Below are 26936 nucleotides of genomic sequence, written 5' to 3'. Positions count from 1 at the left end.
ACTGGCTGCACCTATATTTGGCTACCTGTACTGGTGCACCTATTCCAGGACAGAAAAAGTGGGATACTAATACATATCCGGTATTGTTGGATTCAACAGAATCTGGGCTTTTACAAACAGTAACATTTTTGTCAGTGTAATTATTCTTTGAAAAAAACACAACAGAATTTTTTATTTTATTTTTTATTTCACTTTTTTTTTAACACACAGTATTTCACTAAAAAATGTTGTTATAGCTCCAGACAAAATACAACATTTTGTTTCAGTGTTCAAGCCCAATTCATTACAGGAAAAATGATATATAATATGTCCTATTTCATGTAGGTTTTCTTTCAAAAATCTTAAAGAGGAATTGTAACGACAAAACGGCCCCTGGGGGGTACTCACCTCGGGTGGGGGAAGCCGCAGGATCCTAATGAGGCTTCCCACGCCGTCCTGCGTCCCTCGGGGGTCTCGCTGTAGCCCTCCGTACAGCGGTGACGCAATATTTACCTTCCTGGCTCCAGCGCAGGCGCTCTGATGGCTGTCGGCGCCGAAGTAGGCGGAAATACCCGATCGCCGTCGGGTCTGCTCTACTGCGCAGGCGCAAGTTTCCGGCGCCTGCGCAGTAGAGCGGACCAGACGGAGATCGGGTATTTCCGTCTATTTCCGTGCTGAAAGTCGCCACAGCGCCCCCGCTGGAGCCAGCAAAGGTAAATATTGAACTGACAGTCGGCACAGTCGCCGGCTGTTCGGAGGGCTGCGGCGAGACCCCCGTGGGACAGAGGACGGCGTGGGAAGCCTCATTAGGATCCCGAGGCTTCCCCCACCCGAGGTGAGTACCCCCCAGGGGATGTTTTTCATGTTACAGAGTCTCTTTAAGTAAACCTAATGAGTGCAAAATATCTAAAAACTGCTTGGCAAAGTTGGCAGTAGATGTTTGCTGTTAGGTCAAATCGGCTGGCAGGAAAAGGGTTAAATCTGGGAATGAGACCTCCACCAGGACACCCGTTAGGGACAGCACTCACCAGAGTAAAGGACCACTCCAGCGAAAAAGCAAGTAGTTAAAATCTATCAGAACTGTCAGGTTTTGGAATACTGGGGTGTGGAGGTGCCCAATAATAGGTAATGTGATGAAACAAAAAATAATAATAAGCTCTGCATATGGCAACCATGAATCGATCTTGCATTCCCAGGGTTAGATGCTGATCTATACACAACCTGTTGAGCTCTCTCACGCTCCCTAGGACTCCTCTTCCATATTCCCTTCTCTCCCCTTCTTTCTTTTCCCTCTTTCCTGTCTTCACTGCACCCTTTGCTTGCCTTACATCTCGGGCGAGAGGTGGGGGCATATTGAGAAGAATTGGGATGGTTTCCCTCTTCTCTCCCAATTAGCTCTTTCTGTGAACACTGGTTCTCGACTCTGGTCGCCGAGAAACCTTCCAGATTTCAGTTTGTTTTGATGTGTACATGATCAATATCCTGGTTCTGACTTTCTGGTACATGAGGCCACGAGCTGCCACATCGTCTTCCAACCATGGTTTGTTCTGTGTGAGTGCTCCTCTGCGTGGGTTGCACCTATTGATGTCCACATTATGTATAACTGCTCAACTTGTTATTGTTCATGTTAATGAACCATTTTTAATAAATATATTGAAATCAAAAAATAATAAGGGGATGAGGATGATGAGGTGTCTTTACCACTCTAGATGGAAGAACCCAAACCACAGGGTGAATGTAGCAGCATGATTGAAAGGACAACACGTTTCATGGGTCTCGGTACGCTTCTTTAGGTCAGTGCCTACAAACAAAAATACATATATACTGTATGTGTATACTGACGCTGCTAAATGACAATGTATTTTAAATATATATCAAAAACCATTTAATCAGTATTAGAGATTATTGATAGTATGTCTCAAGAGTATTTGTCAATGGTATAAGCAATATTTTCTCTATGCACTATATTCTAGTACATTAGTACAAGTAGGGAGGCTGATTGGTATCTTACTATATTGGACATACTGAGTCTGTGCTGCTATCCTCTAAGACACCATTGTATTGACCCGAGGAAGCGGGCGAGTCCCACAAAACGCTTTGTCTTTTTTGGTGTCCAATAAGTAGATTCCTAAACCTCCATACTGAGGTAAGACTGTTTTAACTTAGTTAAATGCTTTACTGCAATAACGGTCACGCTATTCGAGTATCGTGAGTTAAGCTAATTCATGGTGGTTATTTGAATCGACCCCAAGGTGAGATAAATCATGAGGTCAATAATAAGGAGAGATAATTATGAAGTAGTAGTAGTATGGTAATATTTTCAATCTGCATTCTAGCCTTCTAGCCTTTATTCTTTATGTGTGGATTGGAAACTTATAACATTGTTTACACCTTGCTGCGTTGTTGTATAGCTCAATCTCTGAGAACCGTCTGCAGCCAATCATGCCCATCACGGCTGTAGCTGAATAATTTCTATAGCAGCCTAGCTGTGTTCTGAGGTCTGCGATAACTCCTTGCCTGAGAAATGCTGGGCTGCTGTCGGTTATGTAAGCAGGTGCACTTTTGAACATGCCGGCATTTGGCCCTCTAGGCGCTGTTCGCATCAGGAAGGGATGGCGTTAAAAAGTGATGTTCTTCTGCGAGGTCTGCAGGAACAATTCATCCCTTGGGGAACGTGACATCAGCAGAGACATTCTCCTCTTTCACATCGCAGAGATGAAAAACAGGCCAGTAATGAAAGCAAGCATGCTGGGGCAGCCAAGGTTATCATGTGAATGTGATGTGCGGCTTTGCTGATCTGCATGGCGCGGTAACCTATGGCAACCAGGCTTCTTCTGCCAATCATTGGTTGAGATGGATGGACGTCTGTTCCTATCCTCAGGGCACTCTGTCAGTTTACATTTCTCAGTTTTTAAAGGAGGACTGTAGTGAGAGTTATATGGAGGTTGCATATTGATTTCCTTTTAAACAATACCAGTTGCTTGGCAGCCCTGCTGGGCTATTTGCCTGCAGTAGTGTGAATCACACCAGAAACAAGCATGGAGCTAATCTTGTCAGATCTGACAAAGATGTCAGAAACACCTGATCTGCTGCATGCTTGTTCAGGGTCTAGAGCTAAAAGTATTAGAGGCAGAGGATCAGCAGGGCTGCCAGGCAACTGGTATTGCTTAAAAGGAAATCAAAAGGGCAGCCTCCATATCCCTCTCACTACAGTTCTCCTTTAAGAAGCTCATAAAGAAAGAAGATGAGTAGTTGTTCTTTTGTTTTGCGTTGGCGCCCTCTGCAGGTGATTGGGAAAATGAAACAGCAGCTGTTGAACACAAATGTTATAAGGATCCCTATTGTGAAAATTTGTAACATTTTAAATCCATACAAATAACATGTACTGTACATTTGATTCAAAATAAAATGCACTATAAATGTCTTTATTCCTACATCATTGCCACTGACAATAGATAGATAGAATTGGACAGATTTTGGACTAGTCCATCTCCTTATAAAGGTGCCCATTAACTGTAAATTTTTTTCACCAAATGCAATCTTTCGATGCGATTTTTACGATTGTATTGTATAGAAAATTCGCTGCTTATGAAGGCAATTGATAAGGAACGATTCTTTGGTTGATTGCTAAACAGGATAAAAACAAAAGGGGATTCTCTGGGTTTTCTTTCATTTCAAAAGCACTTACTGAATGGTAGTTGCTCAGCCTAACTGCCAGAACAGTGTGCAAAGAAGTAGTCAGGCCAGCTGCTACTTTTGTACAGATAAGGCAATCGGATTATTCCTCTCTGATCGGAATCTGGTCAGAGGGGGATCAAATCCCTCAATATACTGCACAAAGATTTTCAATAGATTTCACCATGAAATCTATTGAAAATATATCAAAGTACAGCATTGCAGTTTTCAAAACCATGCTTCACTATAAAGCAAAGTTCCCCACACTCCTTCATCGTATTAAAAATCCATATTTTTGTCCGATCATCAATAAAAGGTACAGTAGTTGTACATGGCAGAAAAAGAACTGATGCGTTTCCGACCCTGCTGGGTCCTAATTGTAGCTGTCATTTCCTGTTTGGACGGATGCCAGAGAGGGAACACTGTGTACTAACGCGGTGTTCGCTGAAGGCTTGATTATTATATTTAGAACTAGCTGATTGCCCGGCGTTGCCCGGGTATGTATTTGGCTGGTGTCGGCTCCACCCACTTTTTCTAACCCTAACACAATTGCTCAATGACCAAGTTTGTTAGCTTTGTAGTCTTTGGCATCAATAATTTGCATTGAAATGAAAAAATCTGATGCGCTGTTTGTGGCCCCACCCCCTTTCCTGAATTTGAACCCCAGTCACCCAATGACCAACTGTACCAGGTTTGAGGCTTGTGCCATTAACAATGCAAGAATGGTAGCAATTAAATATTCCCTTGAAAAGCAATAGGTGAAGCTTTATTCACTTTTGCAGGCTCCACCCACTGTTCTGAATATTAATCATATTCACTGAGTGACCAACCGTGCAATAGTTTAGGAACCCTGACATTAACAGTGTAAGAATGGCTGCAGTTTATATTTTTCCAGTGAAATTTGTATTTGTCTCCACCCACTGATGACGCGGGTATGTATTTGACTGGTGTTGGTTCCGCCCACTTTTTCTAACGCACAAACACTCAATGACCAAGTTTGTGAGCTTTGGGGTCCTTGGCATCAATAATTTGCATTGAAATGAAAAAATCTGATTGGCTGTTTGTGGCTCCACACCCTTTTCTGAATTTGAACCCCAGTCACCCAATAACCAACTGTAGCAGGTTTGAGGCCTGTGCCATTAACCGTTCAAGAATGGTAGCAATTAAATATTCCCTTTGAAAAGCAACAGATGAAGTTTGATTCACTTTTGTAGGCTCCACCCACTTTTCTGAATATTAATTCCAGTCACCCAGTGACCAACTGTTCAAAGTTTAAAAACCCTGCCATTAACAGTGTAAAAATGGCTGCAGTTTACATTTTCCCAGTGAAATTTGTATTTGTCTCCACCCACTGATGACCTGGCGTTGCCCGGGTATGTATTTGACTGGTGTTGGCTCTGCCCATTTTCTAACCCTAACGCACAAACACTTAATGACCAAGTTTGTGAGCTTTGGGGTCCTTGTCATCAATAATTTGTATATTCCCATAGAAATTAAACAAATCAGATAGGCTGTTTGTGGCTCCACCCCTCTCCAGCATTTGAACCCCAGTTACCCAATGACCAACTGTAGCAGGTTTGAGGCATCTGCTATTAGCAGTGTAAAAATGGCAGCAATTTAAATATTCCACTTGAAAATCAGCAGGTGAACTTTGATTGGCTATTATAGGCTCCACCCACTTCCCTGTATATTAATCTCAGTCACTCAGTGGCCATCTGGGCAAAGTTTGGGAACCCTGCCATAAACAGTGTAAGAAGGGCTGCAGTTTACACTTTCAGAGTGAAATTTGTTTTTGGCTCCGCCCACTTTTTGTAACCTGGACACAAAGTCGCTACTCAATGACCAAGTTTGTGAGCTCTGGGGTCTTTGGCATCAATAATTTGTATTTTCCCATGAAATGAAACAAATCTGATTAACTGTTTGTGGCTCTGTCCCCTTTTCTGAATTTGAACCTGTAACGATCGGTGTAACACAGAGAGGGTCTGATTATTGGTGATCTGCAGTATCACCAAAAATGCAGATATATACCTGATTATTGATGATCTGCAGTATCACCGATAATCAGATATATTACTAACCTCTGGACACCTGAGTGATATGAGTGTTTGGTGCAACAGTGATACTTTGAGGACAATATCTGGAGGACAGGTACAAAGGCAGTAAGGAATACTGCACTAGAGAATGAGTACCTTTCAGCAGCCTGAGAATCTCCCTCAGGTAGGAGTCAGGCTGGGAGAAGGAAGGACCAGAGCGTGAGCGACACCAATAGGAGGATGTCACTGACTGATCTGTGAACTATCTCTTAACTGGGGAGATAGTTCTCAAGGTCGGGCAAGCCAGGTCGGCAACACACGGACATACAAAGTACAAAGACAGGAGGCTGATTCGGTAATCCTAAGGCACGCAGGGGTTTGGCAACAGAGTATCAGATATAGCGAAGTACCGAATCAGTGAACAGAAGAGTGGTCAGGAAAGCAGTAAGTCATAACAGATAATAAACAATCCTTAGTCTTGGGTTTGAGCTCCGTGATCATCAACACCCTTGAACTAGTCTGACATATAACAGAATGATAACACAAGTCCCTAGTCTTGGGTGTGAGGTCCATGATCATCAACACCCTGGAACTAGTCTGAAGTATAACAGAATGGTAACACAAGTCCCTAGTCTTGGGTGTGAGGTCCGTGATCATCAACACCCTGGAACTAGTCTGAAGTATAACAGAATGGTAACACAAGATTCTGACAATAAGGTCTGAGTGCTTCCACGTAGTGATCGCAACGGCAGACAACCAGTGAATGACCAGCACCCAGTATATATAGCACAGCGCTCTCCAGCGCCTCCCCTAAGTGCTGGACCAATGGGAACTGGTTGAATCGTCAGCTGACCGGCTTGGTCAGCTGACTCCCTTCTGGCTGTCATAAAAGTTATGCCTCTCAGCGCGCGCGCGTCCTTCTGAACCTGTGTGGACTATCAGTTCCAGCCACACCAGAAATGTGTTGTCTACCACCCGCCGCGCTGGACGCGGAACCAGCCTCACCGCTATCAGGGCATGTGGCGGTTTCTCCGCGTTTAGCCATACTGGCAGATGTAGGCCTACGCGTGCAAACCGCCTCGTTGGATGCGGAATCAGCCGCCTTGTTCTGAGCACACACGGCGGCTTTTCCACGTTTTCTCACAGTACCCCCCACCCCCCGAGGAGTGGACTCCGGACAGCTCCTACCCGGTTTCTCAGGATGTAGGGTGTGGAACTCCCTCTTTAATTCATCCGCATGCATGCGGCAATCAGGTACCCATGTTCTTTCCTCAATGCCATAACCCTTCCAGTGAACCAAATACTGTACTGAGTTCTGTACAATACGTGAGTCTAAAATCTTTTCCACTTCATACTCAGGTTGGTCATCCACCATCACAGGGGGAGGAGGAGTGGAATCTACATGCACTGCTGGCTTAAGCAGGGATGCATGGAATGATCTCACACCACGCATACTGGCAGGAATATCAATGCATAAGTAACATTGTTGATTTTCCTGGTTACTGGGAAAGGACCCACAAATCTGGGTCCTAGCTTGGGTGAAGGCTGTTTTAGAGCCAAATGACGAGTGGACACCCAGACCAAGTCTCCTGGCCGGAACGTTTCTTGTCAGCTTGTCCTTTCTGACTCTGAAAAGCCTTCTTTAGATTCTTATTTACAATTCCCCAAATGTTTTTAAATGACTTTTGCCAAGCCTCCAGAGCTGGAAACAGAGTAGAAGCTACTGGCAATGGGGAGAACCTAGGCAACCTTCCTGTTACCACCTGGAATGGAGAGAATCCAGAAGAAGAGCTTTTCAAATTATTGTGTGCAAATTCTGCAAACGGCAAGAACTTGACCCAATCAGTCTGTGCATCCGCAACATAACACCTTAGAAACTGTTTCAGAGATTGATTAATTCTCTCGGTCTGACCATTGGTCTGTGGGTGGTAGCCCGACGAAAACGAAAGTTCCATGCCCAACTGATGACAGAATGCCCTCCAAAATTTAGAAACAAATTGGACTCCCCGATCTGACACTAGATTTTCCGGAATGCCATGTAGCCGGAAGATATGCAGGATGAAGAGATCGGCCAACTCCTGGCCCGAGGGGAGTCCTTTCAGGGGCATGAAATGGGCTATTTTACTGAATCTGTCGACTACCACCCAAATGACCGACATGCCCTCAGACTTCGGGAGTTCGCCCACAAAATCCATGGACAAATGGGTCCATGGTTCACTCGGGGTGGGTAAAGGCTGCAATGTTCCCACAGGTGCCTGACGGGAGGGTTTACTTCTTGCACACACTGCTCATTCTCTCACATACTCCTTGCAGTCAGTTGCCAATGAAGGCTACCATGCACACCTAGCAACAAGGTCCTGTGTTCTGGTGGCACCAGGATGTCCAGCATTTTTGTGGGAGTGGAACATCTGCAATATCGGGGAGGCAAAATGGCAAAGGTACAAACATGACCCCTTTAGGCTTTTCTTCAGGGAAATCCTGCTGGAAGGGACTTAAAGTTTCAGTCCAGTTCCTCCAGGTCTCTGTGGCTGCCAACACCACTTTCTGTGAGAGAATAGTCTCTGGGTCTGAGGGCTGTGCTGTCTCTGGCTCAAAACATCTGAATAAAGCGTCTGCTTTAATGTTTTTACTACCCGGGGTATACGTAATTATAAATCTGAATCTCGAGAAAAACAGTGACCACCGAGCCTGTCGGGGACTCAATCTCTTAGCCCCCTCGATGTATTCCAAATTTTTGTGATCAGTGTAAACTGTAATCGTATGTTCTGCTCCTTCTAGCCAATGACGCCATTCTTCAAAGGCCAATTTAATGGCTAGGAGCTCCCTGTTGCCTATATCGTAGTTTTTCTCTGCGGGTGAAAATCTACGAGAGAAATAGGCACACGGGTGTAACCTTCCCTGCAACCCAGAACGCTGAGACAGCACAGCCCCTACCCCAACCTCTGAGGCATCTACCTCCACAATAAAGGGATAGGAGATGTCGACGTGTCTCAAAATGGGTGCAGTACAAAACAATTCCTTCAGGTTGGAGAAAGCAGCAAGAGCTTCGGAGGACCAGTGGTTAGTATCTGCCCCTTTCTTTGTGAGGCTGGAGAGGGGTGCGTTGACTGTGGAGTACCCCTTTATGAACCTTCTATAGTAGTTAGCGAACCCTAAGAATCTCTGGAGAGCCTTCAGTCCCACCGGCTGAGGCCACTCCAGAACAGCAGACACCTTGGCAGGGTCCATAGAAAGGCCCGAGGTAGAAATTATGTACCCCAGAAAGGTGACAGATGTTACCTCAAAAATGCATTTCTCCAACTTGGCATATAACATGTTTTGTCTTAGCTTGCGCAACACAAACCTGACATGATCCCTATGCTCTGAGAGGTTGGCTGAGAAGATTAGTATATCATCCAAATACCAGGACAAATTTGCCTAAAACCTCTCTGAACACCTCATTAATGAGCTCCTGAAAGACGGCCGGGGCGTTACACAACCCGAAGGGCATCACCAGGTACTTGTAATGCCCATCGGGTGTTTTAAAGGCCGTCTTCCATTCATCGCCCTCTCTGATCCGTACCAGGTTGTTTGCACCCCGCAAATCCAACTTTGAGAAAATCTTAGCATTGGTGGCCTGAGTAAATAAATCGTCTATCAAAGGCAATGGATAGCGATTTTTTTACTGTGATTTTATTCAGGCCCCGATAATCAATGCACGGCCGAAGGCCTCCGTCTTTTTTCTCTACAAAAAAGAAACCTGCTCCAGCAGGCAACCGGGAAGGGCGAATGAACCCTTTAGCTAAGTTTTCACGGATATATTCCTGCATGGCCAACTTTTCGGGCCCAGATAAATTGTAGAGATGACCTCTAGGGGGCATACAACCAGACCGGAGATCAATCGGACAATCGAAAGGGCGGTGTGGAGGAAGTTTATCGGCCGACTTAGGACAAAACACGTCTGCAAACTCAGAATACTGATCTGGCAATCCTTCCACGTGAATCTTAGTCTCACCCAAGGTTACCTTCGCTAAACAATGATGAAAACAATGGGAAGACCAGCTCGTTAGCTGACCAGTGGCCCAATTAATCTAAGGTGAGTGAAGTTGTGTAACCAAGGCATGCCAAGAATGATCGTGGAGGTTGTCATTCGTAACACAAAAAAAACAAATTTTCTCTATGCAACACCCCGATAGTGACTCCCACTTCTGGAGTCTGTGACAGAGAACTGTTACCCTGCAGAGGGGAATCATCTACTGCAGTAACCTGAATCTGTGGTTTTACCGGGGTGACCGGAATACCCAACTTTTTTGCAAATTCATAATCCATAATATTAGCTGCTGAGCCCGAGTCAATGAAGGCTTCAGTGACTTCAGACCTATTTTCCCACGAAATAGTACAGGGAAGAAGCAAACGTTTATCATCTAGGGGTAAAAATGGCATGCCTAGGGTATTACCCCCGACTACACCTAGGCAGTAGCGTTTCCCGACTTCTTAGGGCAATTCTGCACTCTATGACCCCCCACTGCACAATAAAGACAGAGATGCTCTGATATTCTGCGTTTCCGCTCCACTTGAGACAACTTTGACCGACCAATCTGTATTGGCTCCGGTGCAGGTGAAGCGGGTGAAGGTGGAGTCACTGGGGGTGCAGCGTGGGACACCATTCTCACATGGTTTTTACCCCAGGTCTGTCTCTGATAGCGCAGCCGGCGATCTATCCTGATGGCCGATGAAATGGCCTCATCGATGGACTTAGGTTCAGGCTGACTTAACATAAAATCGAGAGACCTCGTCTGACAACCCTGATAAAAAACAATCTAAAAGGGCAAATGTGTCCCACCTGGCCGATACTGACCATCTCCTAAATTCAGCAGCATAATCTTCAACCGGACTCTTGCCTTGACGTAAAAGTTTGAGCTTCCGCTCAGAAGTCGAAGCAATGTACGGGTCATCGTAAATTATAGCCATAGCTTTAAAAAATTCCTCTACAGAGGTTAGGGCCTGGTGACTGATGGGAAGGCTATATGCCCAGGTCTGAGAATCGCCTGATAACAAGGTTTTAATAAAGGTAACCCTTTGGGCCATAGTTCCTGAAGAATTAGGTCTTAACTCAAAGTATGACAACACTCAACTTCTAAAATTTCGGAAGTCAGATCTGTGACCAGAAAATTTTTCAGGTACAGGCATACGTATGTCTGTGCTAGGAGGAGATCGCACTTCCTTCACAGCCGTCTGGAGGGTTTGTATAGATCCAGACAAAGCGTCAATTAACGTCTGGTGGCTTCCCAGCACTTTATTGATGTTTTCCACCGAAGTGGTAAGTGTGCCCAGACGGATGGTGAGTGCGTCCATTTGCAATTTGGTCTGCCGTTCTGTAACGATCAGTGTAACACAGAGAGGGTCTGATTATTGGTGATTTGCAGTATCACCAAAAATGCAGATATATACCTGATTATTGATGATCTGCAGTATCACCGATAATCAGATATATTACTAACCTCTGGACACCTGAGTGATATGAGTGATTGGTGCAACAGTGATATTTTGAGGACAATATCTGGAGGACAGGTACAAAGGCAGTAAGGAATACTGCACTAGAGAATGAGTACCTTTCAGCAGCCTGAGAATCTCCCTCTGGGAGGAGTCAGGCTGGGAGAAGGAAGGACCAGAGCATGAGCGACACCAATAGGAGGATGTCACTGACTGATCTGTGAACTATCTCTTAACTGGGGAGATAGTTCTCAAGGTCGGGCAAGCCAGGTCGGCAACACACGGACATACAAAGTACAAAGACAGAAAGCTGATTCGGTAATCCTAAAGCACGCAGGGGTTTGGCAACAGAGTATCAGATATAGCGAAGTACTGAATCAGTGAACAGAAGAGTGGTCAGGAAAGCAGTAAGTCATAACAGATAATAAACAATCCTTAGTCTTGGGTGTGAGGTCCGTGATCATCAACACCCTGGAACTAGTCTGAAGTATAACAGAATGGTAACACAAGTCCCTAGTCTTGGGTGTGAGGTCCGTGATCATAAACACCCTGGAACTAGTCTGAAGTATAACAGAATGGTAACACAAGATTCTGACAATAAGGTCTGAGTACTTCCACGTAGTGATCGCAACGGCAGACAACCAGTGAATGACCAGCACCCGGTATATATAGCACAGCGCTCTCCAGCGCCTCCCCTAAGTGCTGGACCAATGGGAACTGGTTGAATCGTCAGCTGACCGGCTTGGTCAGCTGACTCCCTTCTGACTGTCATAAAAGTTATGCCTCTCAGCGTCCTTCTGAACCTGTGTGGACTATCAGTCCCAGCCACACCAGAAATGTGTTGTGTACCACCCGCCGCGCTGGACGCGGAACCAGCCGCACCGCTATCAGGGCTAGAGTTGGGCCGAACGGTTCGCCTGCGAACGGTTCCATGCGAACTTCAGTGGTTCGCGTTCGCGTCCCGCAGGCGAACCTTTGCGGAAGTTCGGTTCGCCCCATAATGCACATGGAGGGTCAACTTTGACCCTCTACATCACAGTCAGCAGGCCCAGTGTAGCCAATTAGGCTACACTAGCCCCTGGAGCCCCACCCCCCCTTATATAAGGCAGGCAGCGGCGGCCATTACGGTCACTCGTGTGCTGCCTGCGTTAGTGAGAGTAGGGCGAGCTGCTGCAGACTGTCTCTCAGGGAAAGATTAGTTAGGCTTAACTTGTTCCTGTCTGGCTGCATACCTGTTCTGTGAACCCACCACTGCATACCTGTGCTGTGAACCCACCACTGCATACCTGTGCTGTGAACCCACCACTGCATACCTGTGCTGTGAACCCACCACTGCATACCTGTGCTGTGAACCCACCACTGCATACCTGTTCAGTGAACCCACCACTGCATACCTGTGCTGTGAACCCACCACTGCATACCTGTTCAGTGAACCTGCCACTGCATACCTGTTCTGTTCAGTGGACCCGCCACTGTATACCTGTTCATTGAACCCACCACTGCATACCTGTGCTGTGAACCCACCACTGCATACCTGTTCTGTGAACCCACCACTGCATACCTGTGCTGTGAACCCACCACTGCATACCTGTTCAGTGAACCTGCCACTGCATACCTGTTCTGTTCAATGGACCCGCCACTGTATACCTGTTCATTGAACCCACCACTGCATACCTGTGCTGTGAACCCACCACTGCATACCTGTTCTGTGAACCCACCACTGCATACCTGTGCTGTGAACCCACCACTGCATACCTGTTCAGTGAACCTGCCACTGCATACCTGTTCTGTTCAGTGGACCCACCACTGTATACCTGTTCATTGAACCCACCACTGCATACCTGTTCTGTGAACCCACCACTGCATACCCGTGCTGTGAACCCACCACTGCAAACCTGTTCAGTGAACCTGCCACTGCATACCTGTTCTGTTCAGTGGACCTGCCACTGTATACCTGTTCTGTTTAGTGAACCCGCCACTGTATACCTGTTCTGTTTAGTGAACCCGCCACTGCATACCTGTTCTGTTCAGTGGACCCGCCACTGTATACCTGTTCAGTGAACCCGCCACTGCATACCTGTTGTGTTCAGTGAACCTGCCACTGCATACCTGTTCTGTGAACCCGCCACTGTATACCTGTTCTGTTTAGTGAACCCGCCACTGCATACCTGCTCTGTTCAGTGGACCCGCCACTGTATACCTGTTCAGTGAACCCGCCACTGCATACCTGTTGTGTTCAGTGAACCTGCCACTGCATACCTGTTCTGTGAACCCGCCACTGTATACCTGTTCTGTTTAGTGAACCCGCCACTGTATACCTGTTCTGTTTAGTGAACCCGCCACTGCATACCTGTTCTGTTCAGTGGACCCGCCACTGTATACCTGTTCAGTGAACCCGCCACTGCATACCTGTTCTGTTCAGTGGACCCGCCACTGTATACCTGTTCAGTGAACCCGCCACTGCATACCTGTTGTGTTTAGTGAACCTGCCACTGCATACCTGTTCTGTGAACCCGCCACTGCATACCTGTTCTGTTTAGTGAACCCGCCACTGTATACCTGTTCTGTTTAGTGAACCCGCCACTGCATGCCTGTTCTGTTCAGTGGACCTGCCACTGTATACCTGTTCAGTGAACCCGCCACTGCATACCTGTTGTGTTCAGTGAACCTGCCACTGCATACCTGTTCTGTGAACCCGCCACTGTATACCTGTTCTGTTCAGTGAACCCGCCACTGTATACCTGTTCAGTGAACCTGCCACTGCATACCTGTTCTGTGAACCCGCCACTGTATACCTGTTCTGTTTAGTGAACCCGCCACTGTATACCTGTTCTGTTTAGTGAACCCGCCACTGTATACCTGTTCAGTGAACCCGCCACTGCATACTTGTTGTGTTCAGTGAACCTGCCACTGCATACCTGTTGTGTTCAGTGAACCTGCCACTGCATACCTGTTCTGTGAACCAGCCACTGTATACCTGTTCTGTTCAGTGAACCCACCGCATCAGTGCGCATACCTGTGCAGTTAAGTGAACCCACCTACCTACGTGAGTGCACGCAGTGTGATATACCACTCCGTGCATACCCGATATGGACAAAACAGGTAGAGGAAGAGGTAGTGCCAGAGCCAGAGGAAGGCCACCCGGCAGGTCTGCGCGAGGTCGTGTAAATGTAATTTCGTGTGGACCTGGCCCACAGTACAGTGCTCGGAAGAAGGCACGTCCCATCACCTCCCAAGATTGTCAGGACGTGGTTGAGTATTTAGCGACACAGAACACCTCATCTTGCTCAGCCACCAGCGCTACTACTAGCACCACTTCCGCTGCATTTGACACTTCGCAAGAATTATTTAGTGGTGAAATCACTGATGCACAGCCATTGTTGTTACAGCCAGATGAATTTTCACCAGCTCCTATGTCTGAGTTACGCGGCAACACTATGGATGTTGTCGAGATTTCCATAAGGCGGAATATCGTTTTTCCGATAAACTGAACCGCATATGATCAGATACAAATAAACCTAATTAATTTCCTTCCCCTAAGGTACAGGAGACAAAGACTTTTTAATGTATGGTGATTGTAGGTTAATATATACATTGATCATTGAAAAAGGCAGAGCATATTTTAATATGGCGATGTAATATTGCCATGCAAGGCTGACTTGTATGTGTCTCTAAAGGAAGGTCAGATGTTGAACAACAGGCAGTCAGCTGATGTGCTATTTGCAATGGGTAATCCCATTCACCTTACTGGGAACAATGATATCAGACCATTCTTTGTTTTAGGTCAAAACACTTGACAAGATAGCAAACAAGAGGAGTCTGAGTGACAATAGTGTGTTTAAAAATGGACTAATATCTGTATACAATGGCTCAAACCTGGCTACATTGAATGTGAAACCAAAACCCATGCAAGGTTTCTATGCAATATTTGTGTTTCCAAAGTCCAGACACAAACACAAGGCTTAGGAAATACCTTTATTTTTCTTATAGCTGGGCAAACCAGTAACAATATGAAAATGTTATTGAAAATGTATACGTGTTAATATAAAGATTCCCTGAATGAATATATCCAGAATGGTATAGAAATGTTATATGGTTACCAGTGTTGTATATTAAACAATAATGTTAGAGATATAAAACCATGCTAACAAAAACAATGTTTTATATAAGGAAACATGGTGGTTTTCAATATGTCACTATGATTTTGGATCAAATCCAATCTATCCGAAATATGGTAGAAAAGGTCACTGTATAATAAATAATAACCAGTGATTCCAGCAAGGTCAACTATCCATATGAATTTTTATAACATTGATTATTCACTGTTGGGCTATAATAAAACATGATTTTTGTTTTTAGTTTGCCAAATATCCCAGTAAGTCTGTGATTAGTTAGCCAACAGCACCTACAAAGGGTGAAAGCCAGTATTACACTTGGGTTAAAGATTAGTCACAGAAAGCTCCCATTGGTCACTCCCACTGCCCAGTGATAGGCTAGAAGATTTAATCTCCTGGGCAGGACCATAGGTAGTGAGGGGAATAAGATGAGAGGGGTCATGCAATGAGGAATCAGACCATCAGGAGATCTGAGCAGACCAGGACATAGAGGATTCATGCCATCTGAACACAGCCACGCCTAAGAGGAACACGCCCAGAGGCCATCTTGGTGACTATACTTGAACCCAGTTCTGATTTTTCTTTTTAGTCATATGGCTTATCACAGCACGAATATCTGAACTTTTGATTTATTGACGATTGTCTTTCTTAAGTTTATAGTCATTTATAGCCAAAGGGAGTGCGTTCTTCCAGTGCACAGGAATTACTCATTCCATATATTTGATAAAACCCATTCAGTGGGAATCTTTTCTTTAGATAAACACAATCAATCGTTCAAGAATCGCTGACTGTGAATGCCATAACTTGTTTTGGATAAAAGCGCTAGATACTTCAAGCTACCTCCTCTAGATATTTTGATACTTTGCCGCAGCATGTGCAAGCCACACCTAACCAAGTTTAGGACGACTCAATAGGTATTTTATTCCAAAATTATATGTATTTTACCCGCCTGCTCTGTGTAGTAACACAGGCCAGCGGAGGTTAAAGTGTAGACAGAGGGAAAATTCCTGTCATTTATAGTTGATTGCATAGCGATTGTGGGGCAACGCCCAGTCGTCAGATCCACTGAGTCATCCTAAATTTGTTATATTGAGTGGTATAGCTGACATCAGCCAGTTTATTTTGGATAGCGCATTTTTGATTTTGGACTGCGCAATTTTGATTTTTTGATAGCCACCATTTTGTTTTTGATAGCCACCATTTTGTTTTTGATAGCCACCATTTTGTTTTTGATAACAGCCATTTTGATTTTGATAACAGCCATTTTGTTTTCGTTCAATTCATCCATTTTGTCTCCAGAGACCCTGTGGTAAATTGAGTAACAGGGCCGACGGCCATATTTGATGAGTCATATCTCTGCACTGTATTTGAGTTGACTGCTAATTGGTTTAAGCCTTTTGTATTGGTGAATAAGTATAATAACATTTTGATGTTTTACTGAAATTATTATCCAGCTCCTTACTTATTATAAGAATGACCTTATGAGTTTTGTTTTATATCAAAAGTGCAATATTATATTGTTTTGATATTGTAATATTTATTCGATATTAAATTGATATTTTTATAAATTGGTCCACATTTATTTGCATGTTTAAACCAGTACTGTAAAACCTCGGAAAACAAGCTCACACAGTTAGGCGTATGTTTGTATTTTAGCTCCTCCTATTTTCCCAGGAGCATTACATTTACATTTTTGATTTTATATTTATTTTTAAACAAGTTATACAAACATTGACAAAACGCCCGACATAAGATTGGAGGCCCCAGCGAGATCCGTTTACTTTCCATTACTGGTTTAAACAGTGTAAAAACGTTTTATTGAGCTGGTTTTATTGCATTGGCTATTGAATCATGAGTGCTACAGGTAGTGATTCAGAACTGCATTTGGAACAGACGTTCCGAAAAATTGTGGAATTTATATTTATACAACTAAAACATAATGAGGAAGTAGATGAATGGATAAGCGGAATGAGGAAAAGTATAAAACAGGAAGCTGATCATATATTTCAATCTAAGGGTCTGGTGGATCATTATCTTTCATGTATGACCACAATAACCTCGGATTCCGAACTGAAGAAGAGGTTGTTAGGCGCCCTACCCTCTGTTCTATATGGGTTATTAGAGGTAGATATCCTTGCACAGTCTAGAAAAAAAGAGATTGTACAGTTGAGATCCCAATTGCAAGGAACAGAGGGAGACGTCCAATCATTGAACTCCCAGTTACGGGATGTGGAATCAGATCTTCAAATTATAAGGGCTGATAGAGACCAATTAATGATTAATATTTCAGACAGGGAGGTAGCGATCAAAAGTCTGGAAAGAGACGCCGAACGGAATCGTGAAGCGCATCGCAGACTTAAACAGGATTTTGAAGAACTACAACAGCAGTACTTCAAAATCCAACAGGCAGGTAGACTCGATAGATCATCCAGCCCTTGCCCGCCAATACTCACTCCATATGACCTAAAATGGCAAGGCATGTTGGATCGTATGGAGACGGTATGTAAGACTATGAATACCATAATCGATGACAGTACAAGGGTCCCTAAAGATCAACATTTGGATTCCTCTCCAGAGAGAGATATGCAAATGAGGGCCCCTAGGCATGATGATTCCCATAAAGGTCACGACTCCCTTGCTGATATCGATTCAGATGAATTGGAGGCTGATGAGAGAAAGCGAGAATCCAGCCCTATCCCAAGAAGGGGGAAAGGTACGTATAGGGGGGAGTCAAATAGGGGAAATAATCAGTACCCCCAGGAAAAACAGAGCTCGGCCAGCATCATAAAATTCTTAAACACCGCTGTGCCAAAGTTCACTAAAAAGGGTTCAGCGCAAATAGCATCCCACATGGAGTTGTATGAATCCACTATGGACTCTTTAAATCTGTCTGAAGCAGACAAAATCAGATTTCTCCCATGGGTTTTTGATGACAGATACCGCCACTATTTCACCTCATTTAAGGAGCGAGGTATCATTAGATGGCAAGCAGTTTCACACGAAGTGAAGCTGGAGTTTGGGCCGTATCGCACTATCTCAGAAGCAAAACGAGATGTGTATCGACTTACTTGTCGACCCGATCAGAGCCCCCGAGAATTCCTTTCCGTGCTAAAAAACTCTTACAGTTTAGCATATCGGAATCCTAACTGGGAGTCTCTTGATTTTAAACAGGCATATTACGATGCATTGCCTACCCAAATAAAGTTAAGCATGGCCAATGAGTTAGACTTCGGAAACTCCCTAGAGAAAATGGTTACCTCAGCGACACTGCTGTTCAACATCAGTGGGAGTTCCAATGTAAGTGGAAGGAACAACAGAAAGTACCCAGAGCACAGAGTAGAAGAAACCAAAGTGAAAGCGGACCTAAACCTTGAATCCCAACAGAAGAAAATACCTCCTGCAAAAGTACCTATCCAGCAGGGCCAAAGACAGCAACAAAACCCTAATCAAAACAGACCACAAAATCCTAAAGGGTCAGATAGGGATAGCTCAGGTTCTGAGAACCAGGTCTACCGTCCTCGGTTCAATCGCAGGTATCAAGGATACCAGGGTTACCAAGGAAACCAGGGTAGCCAGGGGTACAGAGGTTACCAGAGATATAGAGAACCCCAGGGGTACAGACGTCCCCAAAGATATAGACAATGGGATAACCGACCCAGGCAGCAGTGGGAAAGGAGACAGCACCCACCTAATTCACCTAGGGGTAGATCACCACCTAACTCACCTAGGAGTGGATCACCCGCAGGGAACAGATATGATCCCAGGAACCAGAACCCTCGCCGACCTAATAGGTTTGATCAGCTTGTTGATCAAGTGAACAAATTGAGTGACATGATGGGTAAGTTGGCTCAGGGATCTGCAGGAAGACAGCATGAGGATTTTTTAGCTGGGGAGGCAGGGCCCAGCTCTGCCAATTAAAGGAAACCGAGACAAATCACTATACGGAAATGGATATGGAAATACTAAATACGAGTAATGAAAATGATGTGCAATGTACCGACCTACCCCAGGTCGAGGAAGGGAAGTCTAATGTTCTTGATATTTCGCCACAAATGTGTGATATTGTGTCATGTGAGCCAGAGCGTGAAGTACCCTCTGTTCAGATTGTCCCAGTGGTAGAATCCATGGGAACACAAATGCCTTGCAGGCAGAATCAGGAGGAACAAGTTCCTAATACCCTGACGCTACAGAGAGATCATTCTCTGAAGCAACAAATGGAAAAACATTCCAATTTTCTTTGCAATCTTGAACAGGTAGATGGCCGGTATTTTATCGATACCCATCTACAAGATGGATGTATCGGACCGATCCCAGGTTTACTGGATACCGGTTCCCAGGTTACTATTCTGTCTTTTAACTATTACCAGCAGATCTTGGATTCATCAAAAAGGAAGCCAAGATTAAAAGCCTTTGAGGGTGCGCTGATAAGCGTTGGTGGTAATAGTTTACAAGTAAAAGGCACATCCTGGCTGACATACAAGATTGGTAAAAAGGTCATTAAACATCCGACTTTGATTGTTGATCTTCCATATGATAGATTGATCATTGGAATTGATCTGCTCAAGCGACTAAATTCCATAATTGACTTCATTAATGAAGCAATATGGGCTCAAGTCAATACTCCAATTGATTTTGAGCGCTCCAGCAATGCACAGTCGCAACGCAGCTGCCATATGATTGAGGAAAGGCCTAACTCTGTTGAAATCCATTTCCGGAACAGTCAGATACCAGAAGTCACGATCCTGAAAAACGGTAAACCCGAGGAAAATGCTAACACTGCTTTTCACATCATAAATATCCGAAAGGATAAGATTGAAAAGATAGTCCTTGAAGAGGATGTGTTAACTATTTCCTTTAAAGGGGGAAACCAGGAAGTGGCAGGCATAACCAAGCATACACAGGCATTGGTTGAAATCGAGAAAATCAATGATACTGTGCTGGTTCCCGTGCAGGTAGATGATATTGCTCGGGTAAAATATGCCAAGTTGGACCTCAAATCTGAGGCCAGCTACATAGGCCTAGGACTGCTGAAGCAGGTTACAGACCCTCAGGTCATCAAATTTATTTCCACACAGGAATGGATACACGATCTGGATAACGATAACCAGAGTCATAATGTGATTGCAAAATGCATTTTATCTGTGTCTCTAGGAAACAAATCTACAAAACATGTCTTCAGTGTGTTAAAGGAACCACAGTACCAAATGTACTTAGGAAACGACATTATTCACCGATTTGCCATACAGGTTGATCTGGTTAATGATGTTCTGTGGTCCAAATTATCCGGAAACCCAGAGGAATTCCAGGATAGAGAACAAGCCTTGAGATGGGGACAGCGAATACCATATGCAGTGGATATCACTGTCGCTGAAAAAGTAAAAATCCCTGAAGGTTGCAAATCATTTCTTTTACCCATTCGAGTAAAGAAGGGTCAAAAGATGAGAAATGCAGATGCCTTGATTTGTTTATCCAATCGGATGCAACAATTGGGGTTGAAGGTAAAACCAATTCCCCTAATAAATATTCATCAGGAACCATTATATATGGTCATGCAAAACATGAGCCCTCATAGTATCACGTTACAGGAGGATACAATGATTGGCTTAGCCATTGACTCAGAATATTACACTTTTGGATTCCAAAATGAAGTCATTGGAATAATACCTGATGAATATTTGACAGAAGAACAAATAGTGGACCAACAATATTTCTCAACACCTGAAGGATTGTTCAGCATACACTCTATTTATCCTTTCAGTTCTGAGGAAGGTACATGTCATGTCGAGGAAACATCATTGATTTTTAACCATGAAATCAATGAAAGTGAGTATCAATCACTCCAGCAGGGTAAGGATCAAGCATGTTACACCCCAAATGACTTAACTAATAGGCTTGAAGAAGCTTATGAGGTAGGTCAACCTGAGATTTTCCCAGAATTTCAGGAACGGGTAGAAGAACAACTCTCTATAGCTGATGGATGTTCTAATGAATCAGAACGACAGCAGCTAAGGCAACTATTCTGGGATTTCCAGGAGATATTTGCCAAGGACTCTTATGACTGTGGGAAAACTAACCTACATGTTACAAGAATCCTGACTGATCCAGATGCACCCCCTGTGTTTATCAAACAATATCGACTTCCATTAGCAGCCTACGAGTCATTATCGGAAATAGTTAAGAACCTGGAAAAGAAAGGTATTATCCGCCCAGTACACAGTTCCTTCAATCATCCAGTACTCGGAGTTCTCAAACCGAATGGTCAGTTCCGTCTATGCTCAGACTTGAGACAGTTAAACAAACGTGTCTACATGTCGGGTTGGCCTGTACCATACATTGACCAATGCTTGGCGCAAATCCAAGGGTCTAAAATATTCACAGCCCTTGACTGCGCACAAGGATATTGGACAATTAAAGTGGATGAAAGGGATCAATACAAACTAGCCTTCACATTCGGTAATAGACAATTTGCGTGGACCCGTACGCCTTTCGGATACATCAACGCAGGCCACGAATTTGCTGTGTTCATGCACAAAGCAATGCCTGATGCAGCTGAACGAGGTACTCTAACTTATGTCGATGATATCCTTATCAAAAGTACAATTTTTGAGGAACATATTTCAGAGTTGAGATATGTATTGAATCAACTAAGAGAAGCAGGTGTTAAACTTTCCCTACAGAAAGCTCAATGGTGCCGATCTAAGGTAAATTTCCTAGGGCATGAAATTACTGCAGAAGGAATTAATCCACAGAAAAAGAAAGTGGAAGCAATCAAAAATACGAAGTCCCCCACAAATCTCAAGGAACTGAGATCATTCCTGGGGATGATGAATTATTCTCGCAAGTTCATAGATAACTATGCTGAGATTACAAAGCCGCTATTGCAGCTGCTAAAGAAAGGAGTACAATGGGAATGGAATGAGTGCCATGAACAAGCTGTATCTGAGCTTAAAACAAAACTCATACAGGCCCCATGCCTTGCTTATCCAGAAGGTGGTAAACCCTTCTATGTTGAAACAGGTTTTACCGACAAGAGTGTAAGTGCAGTTCTTTTCCAAAAGCAAGAAAGACTGAATAAAATAATTGCTTATGCCAGTAAATCACTATCACCAGTTGAAATCAAATTTAATAATTGTGAGAAGGCATTATTAGCAACTGTGTGGGCTTTGCAATATTTCAGAAGTTTTATTCAAGGGGAAAAGATCATTGTAGAAACTGCACACCAATCACTACAATATTTGCAAAGTGATCAAATAAAAGAAGGTAACCTGTCAAACAGCAGGATAACGGCATGGACAATGTCCCTAATGGGATGGCCACTGGAAATCAAATATAAACAGGATACTAAAAACCCAGTTGCTCAAGGATTAGCTGAACTCCATGATTGCACTCATGTGGAACATAAAGATGAGCCACCAGAAAACGATTTTCTGGAAGAGCAATCTCTATCTCCATATAAATCCTATGAAGAGGAGTACTGCAAATCACTACCATGTGCATATGTTGACGGCTGTTCTTTTCACACAGAAGGAGATGAAAAGATGCTGGTTGCAGGTATCGGTATCGTATGGAATAACATATTTCCAGAGATATCTGCGGGATACAAAATTGGTCCCAAAAGTAGCCAGGTCGCAGAACTCGCTGCCGTGTATAAAGCTATACAAATGGCTATCGAACATGACCTTAAGGAATCTGTTTTGATAACAGATTCTGAGTATGTTCGGAACAGTTTTGTGGAATATTTTCCCAGTTGGAAAAGGACTAGCATGACAAGGAGTAACAAAAAGCCAGTCAAACATGGTAAATTGTTTTGTAAAATTGATGAACTGGTTAATACCCATGACCTTACCATTTATTGGAAAAAGGTAAGGGGTCATTCGAAACACCCTGGCGCTGATAAAGATGGGAACGATCTAGCAGATTCCCTCGCTAAGAAAGCAGCCATTGATGGTGAAATCTTCGATATCAATGACCTCATGGGAACTATCGAAGTAAATGTCACCACTAGGGGGCAGGCCCAAAAGGAGTCTCAACCCAGTGTAGCAATGTGGAGTCAAGATTCTCCTAATGAGGATCTCATTGCGAGCCAAAAGGGGGATCCCATTATTGGTTTGTTTTATAAACATATTGGAAGTCCACATGATTATCCCATCACCGTGGAAGACTGCAGTGACAACGAAGAATTACGTATTCTGATGAAAGGTGTGTCACAATTTTCATTACAGGATGGATTGCTGATACGAACCTCGAAAAATGGTATTACGCAGTGGGTAGTACCCGCAGCATATCGGGGTTTGATGTTGCAACATGCTCATGATGCCCCGACGGCTGGTCATCGAGGAGAGAAAATAACGTATGAGTTATTAAGAGACTACGCTTACTGGCCACACATGTTACAGGATGTCAGGACATATTGTCAAGGGTGCTTGATATGCCCTCAATTCCAGCCACAAGGTCCCACTCACAGGGCACCGCTGATGAAAAGAGGCATAGCTATGCCATGGTCAGACATCCAGATCGATTTTATTGGTCCAGTAACAACGTCCTCAAAAGGAAACCGGTATATGTTAACCGTAACATGCCTGTTCACTAAATGGGTAGAATGTCTACCGAGTAAAACATGCAGTTCTAGTGTGTGCGCATCCCTACTCATTAACCACATATTTTCCCGATTTGGTCTTCCCCAGCGTATCGAATCCGATCGCGGAAGTCACTTCACCAGTGAAGTAATGACCAAAATGTGGGAAATCCTAGGGGTAAAACGGAAGCTCCACATAGCTTACCGACCAGCCTCTAGTGGTGGAGTGGAGCGTTACAATCAATCCATTGTAAATATCCTGAAAAAATTTGTTAGCGAATCAGGTAAAGACTGGGATGTCAAGCTGCCACTAGTTCTCATGGCTATTAGAGCTACTCCAAGCGCAGCAACCAAACTTTCTCCATTTGAGATGCTCACAGGTAGAAAGATGGTGTTACCCCAGCATTTGCTTTACAAAACCTCAGATCATAACTTGATGAATGCAACTACTGCACATCAATACGTGGAGAACTTACGAAAGCACCTCCAGCATGCCTTTGCATTTGCTCAAAGAAACATCGAAAAAGCCGCAGTCAGTACGAAAACGTACTATGACCTCAAAACTACACAAAAGGAGTATCAGGTTGACGATAAGGTGTATCTGTACAATTTCGCCAGAGACCAGGTAAAGGAGAAGAAGTTCCTACCTTCATGGAAGGGCCCATATCCAATCACCGATAAGTTGTCTCCTGTAGTGTATAAGGTTAAGATCCCTAAGGGGGATGACTTTGTTGAAAAATGGGTGCATATTAATCAACTGCGTATATGTCACCCTAGCTCACAGTTGCGGAGAATTGAGCAATCTGGAAATGTATGCTAATAAATTATTTTTCTCCTGACAGGTATACCTAATGATGTGTTAATCTCTACTAGAATCCATATGGACACAAAGATTCCAATCCGGCGCAAAGATGTCCCACCTGATAATTGCCATCCTTTACGCAGTCCTAATCTTGGGGGAAAAGTGCCGAGCCACGAGTGATGCCAGATCCAGCATCCGTGAGGTTACCGGATACAGCGGAGTTCATCATGACCAGATAGATGTTCCTATCCTAGAGGGTCCAGATGAGCCTAAACCCGCGATGTGTCGTTGAATGACGAGCTGATGTATCCGGGGTCCATTGAAGGGAGATGCAAGTCTGATACCTGTTCAGATACTCACAGGAGTGAGTTATTCAAATCTTGAAGCAGATCCGGAAAATCCTTTTGTTTGAACCAAAGGCCAAAGCAGTTCATCGCTGTTACAGTTGCTGTTTGCTACCTTTGCAACAAGAGGAAACCTGTTTGTTTACAGCTGGAGTATCATTTGCCAAGTTTATTTTTCTTGAAGCATGAAACATAAACTTCAATGTGATGAAGACAATGTTTAAAGTCCATTTCCCTTTCATACTTGGATTACAAATACAAAACATAAAGCTTCGTTAAAACGTAAAACGTTTAATAATCCTTGTTGTTCTTTTGAAATGATCACACACTGGAACATTCCAAAAGAAAAGGGGGATGTGTCGAGATTTCCATAAGGCGGAATATCGTTTTTCCGATAAACTGAACCGCATATGATCAGATACAAATAAACCTAATTAATTTCCTTCCCCTAAGGTACAGGAGACAAAGACTTTTTAATGTATGGTGATTGTAGGTTAATATATACATTGATCATTGAAAAAGGCAGAGCATATTTTAATATGGCGATGTAATATTGCCATGCAAGGCTGACTTGTATGTGTCTCTAAAGGAAGGTCAGATGTTGAACAACAGGCAGTCAGCTGATGTGCTATTTGCAATGGGTAATCCCATTCACCTTACTGGGAACAATGATATCAGACCATTCTTTGTTTTAGGTCAAAACACTTGACAAGATAGCAAACAAGAGGAGTCTGAGTGACAATAGTGTGTTTAAAAATGGACTAATATCTGTATACAATGGCTCAAACCTGGCTACATTGAATGTGAAACCAAAACCCATGCAAGGTTTCTATGCAATATTTGTGTTTCCAAAGTCCAGACACAAACACAAGGCTTAGGAAATACCTTTATTTTTCTTATAGCTGGGCAAACCAGTAACAATATGAAAATGTTATTGAAAATGTATACGTGTTAATATAAAGATTCCCTGAATGAATATATCCAGAATGGTATAGAAATGTTATATGGTTACCAGTGTTGTATATTAAACAATAATGTTAGAGATATAAAACCATGCTAACAAAAACAATGTTTTATATAAGGAAACATGGTGGTTTTCAATATGTCACTATGATTTTGGATCAAATCCAATCTATCCGAAATATGGTAGAAAAGGTCACTGTATAATAAATAATAACCAGTGATTCCAGCAAGGTCAACTATCCATATGAATTTTTATAACATTGATTATTCACTGTTGGGCTATAATAAAACATGATTTTTGTTTTTAGTTTGCCAAATATCCCAGTAAGTCTGTGATTAGTTAGCCAACAGCACCTACAAAGGGTGAAAGCCAGTATTACACTTGGGTTAAAGATTAGTCACAGAAAGCTCCCATTGGTCACTCCCACTGCCCAGTGATAGGCTAGAAGATTTAATCTCCTGGGCAGGACCATAGGTAGTGAGGGGAATAAGATGAGAGGGGTCATGCAATGAGGAATCAGACCATCAGGAGATCTGAGCAGACCAGGACATAGAGGATTCATGCCATCTGAACACAGCCACGCCTAAGAGGAACACGCCCAGAGGCCATCTTGGTGACTATACTTGAACCCAGTTCTGATTTTTCTTTTTAGTCATATGGCTTATCACAGCACGAATATCTGAACTTTTGATTTATTGACGATTGTCTTTCTTAAGTTTATAGTCATTTATAGCCAAAGGGAGTGCGTTCTTCCAGTGCACAGGAATTACTCATTCCATATATTTGATAAAACCCATTCAGTGGGAATCTTTTCTTTAGATAAACACAATCAATCGTTCAAGAATCGCTGACTGTGAATGCCATAACTTGTTTTGGATAAAAGCGCTAGATACTTCAAGCTACCTCCTCTAGATATTTTGATACTTTGCCGCAGCATGTGCAAGCCACACCTAACCAAGTTTAGGACGACTCAATAG

The 26936-nt window shown here is 43.6% G+C and overlaps 1 long non-coding RNA gene across 1 annotated transcript in view; it reads left to right on the top strand.

Moving 5' to 3' along the window:
* LOC137541455 (uncharacterized) overlaps window positions 1-25667 on the top strand; it is a 49066-nt gene extending 23399 nt beyond the window's left edge. The window contains exons 2-3 of the long non-coding RNA XR_011025167.1: window positions 1689-1772; window positions 24723-25667. This is a non-coding gene — a long non-coding RNA (uncharacterized lncRNA). The remainder of the gene's footprint in view (window positions 1-1688; window positions 1773-24722) is intronic.
* Window positions 25668-26936: the final 1269 nt, after the last annotated feature.

This window comes from Hyperolius riggenbachi, chromosome 12, assembly GCF_040937935.1.
Source record: "Hyperolius riggenbachi isolate aHypRig1 chromosome 12, aHypRig1.pri, whole genome shotgun sequence".
Classification (NCBI taxonomy): Eukaryota; Metazoa; Chordata; class Amphibia; order Anura; family Hyperoliidae; genus Hyperolius; species Hyperolius riggenbachi.
Note: the sequence above shows the minus strand (reverse complement) of the source record. Positions and strands in the feature narration are given on the sequence as shown.